This window comes from Myotis myotis, unplaced genomic scaffold (genome assembly GCF_014108235.1).
Source record: "Myotis myotis isolate mMyoMyo1 unplaced genomic scaffold, mMyoMyo1.p scaffold_m19_p_8, whole genome shotgun sequence".
NCBI classification, from domain to species: Eukaryota; Metazoa; Chordata; class Mammalia; order Chiroptera; family Vespertilionidae; genus Myotis; species Myotis myotis.
The window spans coordinates 7,717,538-7,729,309 of NW_023416390.1; positions in this window are offsets into that span (position 1 = coordinate 7,717,538).

The window sequence follows — 11,772 nt, forward strand, 5'->3', positions numbered from 1 at the left end:
ACCCCAAAGTAGGATTGGTGGATCATATGGCAGTTCTATTTTTTTTTTTTTTTTTGAGGAAACATCATAGTTTTCCATAGTGACTGCACCAATTTAAGGACCTGCCAACAGTGCAAAAGGGTTCCCTTTTCTCCTCACCTAATACTTATACACTATCTCTTACTTTTTTTTATGATAGACATACTAATAGGTGTGAGGTAATATTTCCTTATGGCTTTGATTTGCATGTCCATGATAATCACTGATGTTGAGCACCCTTTCATGTATTTGTAGGTCATTTAGATGTCTCCTTTGGAAAAATGTCTATTAAGTTCCAGTTTTAAGATTCGATTGTTTGGGATTTTTGCTATTGAATTCTATGAGTTCTTTATATATTTGGATATTAACCCCTTATCAGAGAACAATGTTTCTTTTAGACCTGGTACAAGACAATCGATAAGGTTGTTTGATGACTTGGTGGACAATCAATGAACAACCTTTAGATACACAGAAGGAATGGGTGCTTTGCTTATCTGCTAGAGAACACTGCTGGTCTCGGACACAGCCACAGTGAACTAACGAATGAGTTACAGTGGGCATCAGACTCCAGGCTCAAATGCCAGCAAGGCAAACAATAGTGAACAAGACCAAAGATGGCATGGGCCATCGTGACTAAAATCCCCATTTTCATCATTGTGGCCATGAAGTCAATAGGCTACACATAAACTCAGACTTTAGGAGGGAAACAGGAGAGAGGGGCCAGCTGAGATTGCACATAAAGTTGATGTGAGAAACTGATCTCTAAAAGGACTATTTAAATCCTTGGATACGATGAGATTTTAAGTCTTATTTGACTTTTTCCCCTGCTAACCAATATGTGGGAGATTGGGGTGGGGGTGGTGGTAATTGGCAGAGGACAACTAGATTATACTTAGAAAGAATTAAAAGTACTATCCTTTTGCTAAAAATCCAAATTGTAGAGTGAGTTAAATTTTATGACTCCATTAAAAAAAATAAATGGGGAAAGGAACGATACTTTTAGTACACAGATCTCATGAAACATTCTCAGATGTCAGAAAAAAAGAGAAGAAAGACAGAACTTTGGTGGGTGGAAATGTGCAAATACACTATTAACATGGTGTAGGATGAGTCCTAAAATCTAGAATAACAGCAATTATTATTTAAATTAATTCATTCATTTTGTTAATGTAGTTTTTAATGGCTATCCTATGCCAGGCACTAAGTTAGGCCCTGGGGATGCAATAATAAGCAAAAAGGCATGGTCCCTGACTTCATGGAAATTAGAGTTTTGTGGGAGAGGCAGATATTAGCTAAGGATGGCACAAACGAATGAAAGATTACAACAGTGATAAAGTGTTTTGAAAGACAGTTATAGTAAGCTTTCCAAATGCATAATGGAGGCACTATTTGGGGAGGGTAATAAACTCTGAAGAGATGACAGGGTTAAAACCTGAAGGAGCACCTTTAAGTCAAGATGCACTGTTTGGGGAGGGTAATAAACTCTGAAGAGATGACAAGGCTAAAACCTGAAGGAGCACCTTTAAGTCAAGGCTGGTGAGAATGAGTCCAAGGGCGTGGCCAAGCAGGAGGAGCAGTGTGCATGAGGGGCGTGGCCAAGCAGGAGGAGCAGTGTGCATGAGGGGCGGGGCCAAGCAGGAGCAGTGTGCATGAGGGGCGTGGCCAAGCAGGAGGAGCAGTGTGCATGAGGGGCGTGGCCAGGCAGGAGGAGCAATGTGCTTAGGGGTCTACAGCTGGAGAGCAGACAGAAGGGAGAGATGAAAAGAAGGTGAGAGAGATGCAAGGCCAGGGCAGGCCAAGCTAAGTGGGCCTTAGGAGAGGAACTGGAATTTATCCTAAAAGGAATGCAAAGCCACTGGAATATTTCAAAAGAGTGTATGCATCTTGAAAATATAAATATACCCTTTCTTCTTTTAAAACTAACTCCATCCACACACTCTTTGCTTATAGGTGGGGGTTAGGCAATATTTTGCAGCTAAGTAGTTTTATGCTTATTAACATTAATTACTTGCTTAGCCAGCATGGCTCAGTGATTGAGCATTGACCTATGAACCAGGAGGTCACAGTTCCATTACAGGTCAGGGCACATGCCCGGGTTGCAGGCTTGATCCCCAGTGTGGGGCATGCAGGAGGCATCTCTCATCATTGATGTTTTTATTTCTCTCTCCCTCTCTCTTCCTCTCTGAAATCAATAAAATTATATTTTTATAAAATGCACATGACATAAGAGAAAAGGAAAATGCTGGTCTCTATCCCTAGTTCCCAAATCCCATGGAAATTCCTGGGTGATGGGGCCCTCTTTCCCTAACGGAGGGGAAGAGATGCCAGAGGCCCTAGAAGTGACTGGCTTCTAGAGGCTAAATGGTTTGGGGAATGGAAAGTAGGAGAATAAAAAGAGAAGTAAACTCATAAAACATGCAAAGACATGTCATGCCCCACTCCTGCTAGCATGCAGCCCACTCCCAGACTGAGCTGTGAACCGAAGAGGAGACTTGGAGATCGAAGTTTTAAAAGCAGGAATGAGTTTTCTCTACTGACATACATGATTCTGATAGCCCCAAATATGTGTGATCCTCTAACCAAAAGTGACTTTTAAAAAAGAAGTGACTTTAGCGTTAAGGAATGTGACTATGATGTCACCAAATAAACTGCCACAGTTTGGGGCGAGATAATTATGGAAAAAAGTTAAATTGATTCATGTTTACACACCAGTGTTATAAATCAGTTCTATAGGCACACTCTCGGTTCTTCTCAACAGCAGCCTTATGAGGTAAATATTATTAAATCTATTTGACAGATGAGGAAAGTGAGGCGCAGAGAGGTGACCTAAATAAACAGTGTGAAGTGGGAATGCTGAAACGCGAGCCCCGCGTGGGGCCAGTGCCTGAAGGCCTAGGTCCCCAACGACCAGTCTATTTTCAGTGCTGCTTGTTGCTTTTGTTACTAATATTGCATTTTGAATTTACTTGTCTTTTTCTGCCTAAAAGGCCCAGAAAGCCTCAGGAGAGGGTCTCATTCGTCTGACCTGGAAGTTGAGAGGGAGAGAGAGATGGCAGACTGGGGTGGCGGCGGGCCCAGGTTGGGGCTCAGGGCTTCAGACTCCCGCGACTGCCCTTTGCGTGTCCCACGTTCTCCTCACTTTAGCCCCATTGTCATCTGTTCATTGCAGCCACTCTTCTTTCCAATATCAAACAGGGTTGGAAGTGCCAGCGTTGTTGATAAAAGTCAAGCTGGGAGGAGAAAACAGGGGCCGCCTCTGGGTCCAGCCCTGATCAGCTGTGTGGCCTGGGCCGTTCCCTTCTCCACTTTGGGTCCCCGTGTTTCTTGTACAAATTGCGATTTGACTAAAGGGTTCCTATCATTCCCTTCAGCTTTACCTTTTCGGACCCGTATGATACAGTCCGAGCTGCTTTCTGCAAGACTAGTAGGCACCTTTTCCTTAAATCGTTGGCTTTTATCCTGCATCAAAACAGTCCCAGAGGCAACAAGAGGGCCCATCACTGAGTCCTTGACTGTCTCCTGAAGCATCTGAGAGGAAACAGTCCTGAAGCCCGGGGGGGAGGTGGAATCCTTTCTATAATTACGTTTAGATGTATAGTGAAAAATACGTCTCACAGAGAAGCAGAGCTTGGCCTTATGTATATACTGTCCCTTGTACCCGTCATCAACAAGGCTCATAAGCAAAAGCAGCGTAGCATCAGGTATAAAAGATGGAAACTGCTGACATTTAATTTTGTTTCAAACACATTTCATTGGAATGATTAAGTCACTTTTCTTAAAAAAAAAAAATAAAAAATGACAGGCCGCGTCGTCTGTCTGGAAGGAAGTGTGTTTTGGTCGCCACTTGAGAACTTCTGTTGCGATGGTCCCAGGCATGTGTTCCGAGAGGAAGGCACGCTTCCCGGGTCACGGAGCATTTGCCGCTGAACATATGCTACCTCGCTCTGGCACACGCCACGCTTCGGATGCCGTTGGGACCTGAATATTTCATGGACGTTCTGAGTGGTAAGATAATGGATGATAGAACACTGGAGGAAAGAGCTGATAGCTTTTGTGTTGGTAGCGTTGATCAGATTGTCAATTAAATGCTTGTCATGGGGGAAAGGAAAAATATTTATTGCTGCAGCAGCCATGCAGACAGACCTTCGGCCAAAAGCGTGCTCACGGGAGAAGCTGAGAGATCGCACCCCTTGGGATGCCTCCTTGCTCTCGCCGCATTAGCTGGAAGGACCACCGCTTTCATGGTTAGCCCCAAAGAGGGGTGTTGCTCATCTTGTTTACAGTTTATTGATAAAAGAAAGGAAAGAATAGCTTTACAAAGACCTCAGGCTAATTTGTTAACTGAAATATTAGTTGCCTCAAATCACTTTGGGAGGTGGCAGAGGGTAAAAATGTTTCAACCTTAAAATATGTATGTGCAATGTACATACTGAAGATAATTATTCACTGCTGTAATCAAAGTGGTTTTTAAGGGACTTCTCATCGACAGGTATTTGTAGCTGCTGAAAGGCAGCTACTTCTTTGCTACACACTCCCATAGGGCCCCACGCTCGGCCTTGGAGAGAGTCTCAGTTCTCTTGTACTTATTTGCATGTTGCACAACCTCCTCCCTAGACTACAAACATCACGGGAGCAGGAACCACACCTGTCTTGTTTATGTCCCTAATTGCTTGGCATTGGAGTAGGGGTCCATGAATAATGGGTGATTAATTGATAGTTGCCTGAAAGGGAATTTTCCAAGACATACCGAGTTGAATCAGGCAGTCAGTGGTTATCTACCACTCCCCTTCTGTAGCATCCTGCCTCACAGTCCTTCACCAGGAGAGAGTAGCTACAGTAGTTTTTATGGCAACTATAGTAATACTAACTCAAAGGCCCACTCAGTGTAGGAAAAAATATTGTTTCAATCTCTTCGCTGCATAGAGGAGAATGCTCTGAGAATTCTAATTTTTTAAAAAAATGATAGTTTAGCTGATGGTTTCAGATTTTGTACTATCACTAACTTTATTATAAAGTGTGCCGACAATTGTCTCAATTCCACTGTGGCTCTAATCTCTGTGTGTGCTTGTATTTTTTTTAATTTTTTTAAACATATTTTATTGATTTTTTTACAGAGAGGAAGGGAGAGGATTAGAGAGTTAGAAACATCGATAAAAGAGAAACATTGATCAGCTGCCTCCTGCACACCCCCCACTGGGGATGTGCCCACAACCAAGGTACATGCCCTTGACCGGAACCGAACCTGGGACCCTTCAGTCTGCAGGCCGATGCTCTATCCACTGAGCCAAACCAGTCAGGGCGTGTGCTTTTATTTTAATGGTCACTTTCGGTTGATAATTTGGAAATGTTGTGCTCTCGCTAGAAAGTTTGACGAGAACTTATATGTTTATGGCTTCCTCAATGCCAGGCACATGAAGTCGGCTTAAAATTACAGCTTGCTAACTACCCCTTTAAAACCATCCACAGATAGAAGGAATCCACTAATAACATCCAGAGGCCAGAGCTTCCCCATGCCTTTGGCAGCCTCGAGATCACGTTCGCGGGGCACAGCTCTCGCAAATGCCTAATTTGGTCCTGAGAGCTGGGCTGCGGTGGCTGTAATAAGTCCCAGTCCTTTCACAGAAACCAAATTCAAAGGCATTGTCACGATCTCTGGAGCAGCGACTGGGCGTCACTTAATATTAGAGAGAACTGGATCCAGGGGACCAACTTCATTCCCTGAAACCAGCTAATAGTTTTCAGTTTGCTTGTTTTTTCCCAGCTCAGTCACCCTCCATTATAGAGCTTTCATTCTTTAGCAACCACTAAAAAAAAAAAACTAAAAAAAAACGGACACCAAACCAGGCGGCGGTCACTCAGCTCATACCTTCAATATGTTCTTGTTATCCTGCTTGCAGAACAGGCTCCACATCCTGAATACCTTGCATGGGATGGTTCACATGATTTTCACTACATAAGAAATTCTTCAAGATCCAACATCATTTTCCAGAATCTTTAACTTATCAGAAACTCTCTTGGCCTCGGACCACATGACCAATTATTCCACCAGATTAAGAAGTGAGAAAGAGGGATACGTATCTTTCATTCTTTTAAAGCTATTACAAAAGGCATGCGAAGTGAAAGATGAGCTTGCCTTTTAAATCATAATAGCATTTTAATCGTTCTACTGCTAATAAGTGTTTGTTGAATACTCCTACGCCCACCTTTTTCAGTAATATCATGAGTTGGTACTTTTCAACTCTTCCCCTTCCGGAATGGACACTGAGGCTCAGAGCGAGTAAGCATCATGCTTAAACTCATAAAACTGGGGAGTGAGGGGCCAGTGTTCACCCACAGGCAGACTGATGCCAGAGTGAACTGTTATGCTACAAAACTAAGGTTATACAGACAGTGGGGGAGATGAGTTAGTTTTCAACAATGTTAAATACAATAGCCAATTCCAGTTATCAAAAGTAAATTACTAAGATCTCAAATAGATATTATAAAACTGAGGACTGAGTGTTTTATTTATTATTATTTTTAAAAATATATATATTCTTATTGACCTTAGAGAGGAATGGAAAGGGAGAGAGAGATAGAAACATCAAATGATGAGAGAGAATCATTGATCAGCTGTCTCCTGCACACCCCATACTGGGGACTGAGCCCACAACCCAGGCATGTGCCCTGACCAGGAATCGAACCCTGACCTCCTGGTTCAGAGGTCAATGCTCAACCACTGAGACATGCCCGCTGGGCAAGGACAGAGTGTTTTAAAATATACATAAACAATATAGTGTGGCTGCCGTTAAAATCACTAGTTAGAGCACAACATCCATCTATTTTAACATACAAATGCAAAAAACGAAGAAACATGAGTATATAAAAAGTAATTCCAAATTTTGTGCCAGCAATATTACAGCAACAGAATAGGCAGTGGGTGACGTTTGCTGTGTGTTGAGGGCAGGGAAGGGGCAGATGTGTTATTGTTTGTGTCAAGAGTTGTGAACTGAGAAGACTAAACATTTAAACAGAGGAAAGTGTCTGAATTAAGCGCCGAGTACCTTCTAAAAACCAGGTTTGGGAGACACTACATTTCCCAGACCCTCAACCTTCAGTGAAATCTCTTCCTCCTGCCCCGCTCAGAACCAAGCACTTTCCTAATGCAGATGTCCCCAACAAGCCCTCGCCATTCTGGGGCTGATCTCTCCTCCTGCTTTTTGGAGGCCTATCCTCATTTGCACTTCACCCTAAGTTTCTCTGAAATGATAACCCCATCCTTCAGAATACTTGCCTGCTGGTCGCACTGGGCCCAGCCCACTTTCCTGTTCCCAAGCCCCTTTTGCTCTTTATCGGCTCCTTCCTGCTGCACCCTTCACCCCCGCTGCTCCCTGCATGTCTGTGCACACACTCTTCTAAAAGTATTTGCCTGGCCTTGACCTCACCGTTGCTCCCTTGGTCCCTAGACGTCTTAACTAGAATCAATCGCACATGCTGCGTCCATGTTTCACTTGACCCTCAGTGCCCAGACCATGTGGACCCAACCTTCTCATGGCTTCGGCCAAACTGCTTGCTGAACAGTCACTCAGAGCTCACCCTTGGCTGCCTCGTTGTTAGACCCAGTGTTTTTTCCTTCCCATCCCCCGGGGCTTGGGCGGAACATGGTCCTATTCACCATTCACTCCCCTTCCCAAATCTCTCATGAAATATTTCTGATCACTTCTTTGGCTAATTCATGTATTACTATCTGATCATCTATGCATTATTTTTTTTATTTATTTATTTTTTTTTTTAGCAAACACGTATTAAAGGCCCACTGGTGCAATTAGAGCAAGAAATGCAGATACAGGAATGAAAGTTAGCCCCATCTATAAGCAGACGACAAAAAGTGAAACAATCATGAAGGAGTATAAATGCCCTAGAAAGGTTTCTGCAAAGTGGAGGAGGGTGGCCTCACATGAACTCGAAGGCACAAGGGAAGGCTCTTATGAGGAGGCCAGGCTTTCCCCACTCAGCAAGGAAAGCGACTAGAAGGTTGTGCAGCGGTGGGAGAAAGTAGCAAATCCTTCCGTGAGGTTGGCACGGAGGCTGGCTGGGTGATAGTCCCAAAAGATGGAGCTGGTTGGAGATACAGTCACAACATACACAGCACTTCGTGGCAGGCTATGGAGTTTGGAAATCATCCCGAAGCTGTGAAGAGTTTTGGCCAGTGGAGGTGACATGATCAATTGGTGTTTAGAAATATTATTCTGGCATCAGCGTGAAGAATAAATGGGAGCATGGCAGGGCGTCCTTTATTTAACGTCCCCCTCTTCCCCTGCTAAGGAAATTCGTCAAAGCCAATGCTGTTATTACACACTTTTCCTGGGAGGATGTATCCACTGGTGTTGAGTCAGTTATCACAATAACCCGGTGACTATCTAATGTCAGTTTCTGCCTCTGACTTTGCTCCTGAATATGGCCTGTTTTCCTTCTTCCTCCTTAAGTCATGTCCTCTCTAACGCTGCTGTCTTCCAGAGTCAACTGGGCTTCACGGCCTGGAGCCATCGGAGATCGCCTGCTTTCTCTGATTCCAATGACTAGGAGTTAACATAGAAATCACCTCTGTTAAGGCCACAGTGACCCGTAAGGTTGCCAGGCCCAGTGGGCATCTCTGTGTACTTTTCTGTGACTCTCAGTCCCGTCTGATGCACCAATCGCTTCTTCCTTCCTGAAATGCAGTCGGACGCCAAGGCTCTTCTTCCTCCTGGTTTTCCACCGCTTTACTGACCGCTCTTCCTTGGTCCCCTGGACTATTTTCTTTTTATCTCTGCAACCTCTAATTGCTGGGTACGTCAAGGCTCAGTCCTCAGGACTTTTCTCTTTTCTACTCAGTCCCCAGGTCATCTCACCCATGGCCATGTTTCTAAATACCCTCCATAGACTATTACTCTCAAATGAGCTTTTCCAGCATTAACAGTTCCTACAATTAACAAACCCATATTTCAGCTGCTAACTTTGCATCACCTCACGAATGTCTATTGGGCAACTCCGAGTTTACATTTATGAAAACCAACTCTGATTGCTGTCTCCAAATTTGTTCTCTAGTCTTCTCCATGTCAACATATTCCAATTGTAGTCTACCAGGTACTCATGCCAAAACCTCGAAGTCATTCTTGACTCCTCTTTTCTCTCATTCCCCACCTTGGTCCACACCATAATCCGGTGCTTCTGGATTACTGTCTCCTAGCTTCCACACAGGAAACTAAAATAGACAAAACAATCCTTTGAAATCGCAAGTCAGATCATACTCTTCTGTTGAACACTCCAATAATTTCTACTTGCCCCTGATAAAATCCAGTCCTAATCACGGCCTTCAAATCCCTCTATGATCTGGATATCCACTATACCTTTGACCTGATCTCCTACTTTTCCCTACCCAACATCTCGCCCCACTCCAGCGACATGGGTAAATTTTCAAACAAGCTGAGCCCATTCCTTCCTTTGCATGTTGCACTTCTCTCTGTCCAGAATGCTCTTTCCTCTCAGAGCTATAAGTCTCACTCCCTCAAAGCACATCTTATCACAGTGGCCAGGCTGGCTTTCTCTAGTCACTCTGTACCATTCCCTCCTCACTTTAGTCTTTATTATCCTTCTTCAGGGCACATCTCACAACTTGGGAGTTGTTTTGTTTTTGTTTTTTGTATGTCTCCTCATTAGCACCCAAGCTGGGTAAGAACAGAGACCCCATTTTTCTGACTGCTATATCCCAATAACCTAAAAAAATACTTGCTCTATCTATAGGTACTTTGTTTTATTTTTTAAGACAATGCGTATGTATAGTAGGTACTTTCATTTTTAAATAAAAATGTTTAAAAGTATTTTATTTATTTCTTATTAGTTTTCATATGTAAAGGTCATCACACACAAAGAAGTTGACTGCCATGTTCCCCCATTAGGCCTCTTTGGCCCATTTACTAAAGAGGTTGTCTACCACAGGAGGGGGGTTTTGTGCAGAGAGGAGTGATCTGTGCTCTTGCCAAGGTCTCCAACACAGAAAATCCAGTGTGAAAAACTACGGTAATAAGACCTACCTGGATTCCGCAGGCATTTTGCTCACTGAGTCGCACAGAGGACAATCCAGGAGAGCTGTCATTTTCCTAGGCGCAAAGGAGTGGTCTGATCAGATTCAGATAGGCTTTAATCTTGTTATTCACACTTGTTACAAAGTTTTCTCTTTACCAGACTGAGTCCCCTATAGATGGCCCATCAGTTCTGTGAAACGGTTCTGAAACACTACACTTGATACCTTCCTGCCAAATTCCTGCTGACTGCACACGAGCACAAAATGTCAGCTTTTGTTATTCGCAGCACTAATGATGGATTTGAAATATTATTCTAACTTTTATTCCAGCATTTCCTATTATGACTGAACGGGTACAATATCTCAAGTCCTGTTAACAGAAGAATCAGATTTTAATAGGGAGCATGATCAAATCCAAATAGATCAAATTTGGGGGAATTATGTTGAGAAGGGTTTTTTATTTTTCAGACTCTAATCAAATTTAAAAAGTCATATCTACCTTAAAAAATGTTAAACTTTTTAGGGAACAAGGGGGTGCAATCCCACTGGTAAGGAATATTCTTTTTTTTTTCTCTTTTGTGGTAAAAAGTTTACTCACTGATATCACGATCAATCATATACTTAATGATAGGTCATTAAAAAGTGTTTAAAGTTTACAACTAAAGAAAATCATTATTTTAAATTGCTCTCACTCTTCAATAAGTACGAGCCCACTTTATGAGAACTACGCTGATCAGAAAAGACACTAAAAAAGTAGAAGGACAATGTCCTAGCTCTCTCAATGTATCCATCCATCTGTTTCTCTGAAGTCTGGTTTGAACTCATCTCTGTGCTCACTGTGCCTTGTTAAGTTACACATCTAATTCATTTCTAGGACAAAGTAAAACTAGAACTGAGAGAGGAAGTAATATCTGCAACTGATCTCAAAACAAAAGCCTATTCTTTGCAACCCCAGCCCAGGCTTAAAAATTCCAGAAAGTGTTTTTTGGAAACTTTGCAAAATCTGACATTGTCCCTCAAAAGACAACAAAGGGGACAGACGCATTGGTATAATGTTTTCATGCAGGGAAATTGAAAAGTGATGCACTAGTACCTCTCCTCTTACATGAATTACCCAGTGAGTTGGTTGTTCCACATTTCCACCTACCATGCTCGTAATACTTTTAAAACAAAGGCTTTATTTTTGGAGGAGCTTTTAAGTTCATAGCAAAGTGGAGGAAAATGTACTGAGATTTCCCATGTACTCCCTGCCTCCACCCATGCATAGCTTCCCCCAACATCAATGTCTCCCGCTAGAGTGGTACATTTATGACAATTGATGAACCTATACTAACACATTATAATCACCCAAAGTCTGTAGTTTACATTAGGGTTCACTCTTGGTTTTGTACATTCTATGGGATTGGACAAATAAATAATGACGTGTGTCTACCACTGTGTAGTGCTCTGCCTGTTCATCTCCCCCTGCCATCCCTGGCAACCACTGATCTGTTCACTGTTTCCATAGTTCAGACTTTTCTAGAAGGCCATATAATTGGAATTGTGCAGTGAGTAGGCTTTGCAGATCGGCTTTTCATTTAGTAACATGGATTTAAATGTCCTCCATGTCTTTTCATGGTTAGCTCATTTCTTTTTAGTGCTAAATAATAGTCTACAGTTTGCTTATCCATTCACCTACTGAAGGACATCTTGGTTGCTTCCAAGTTTGGGCA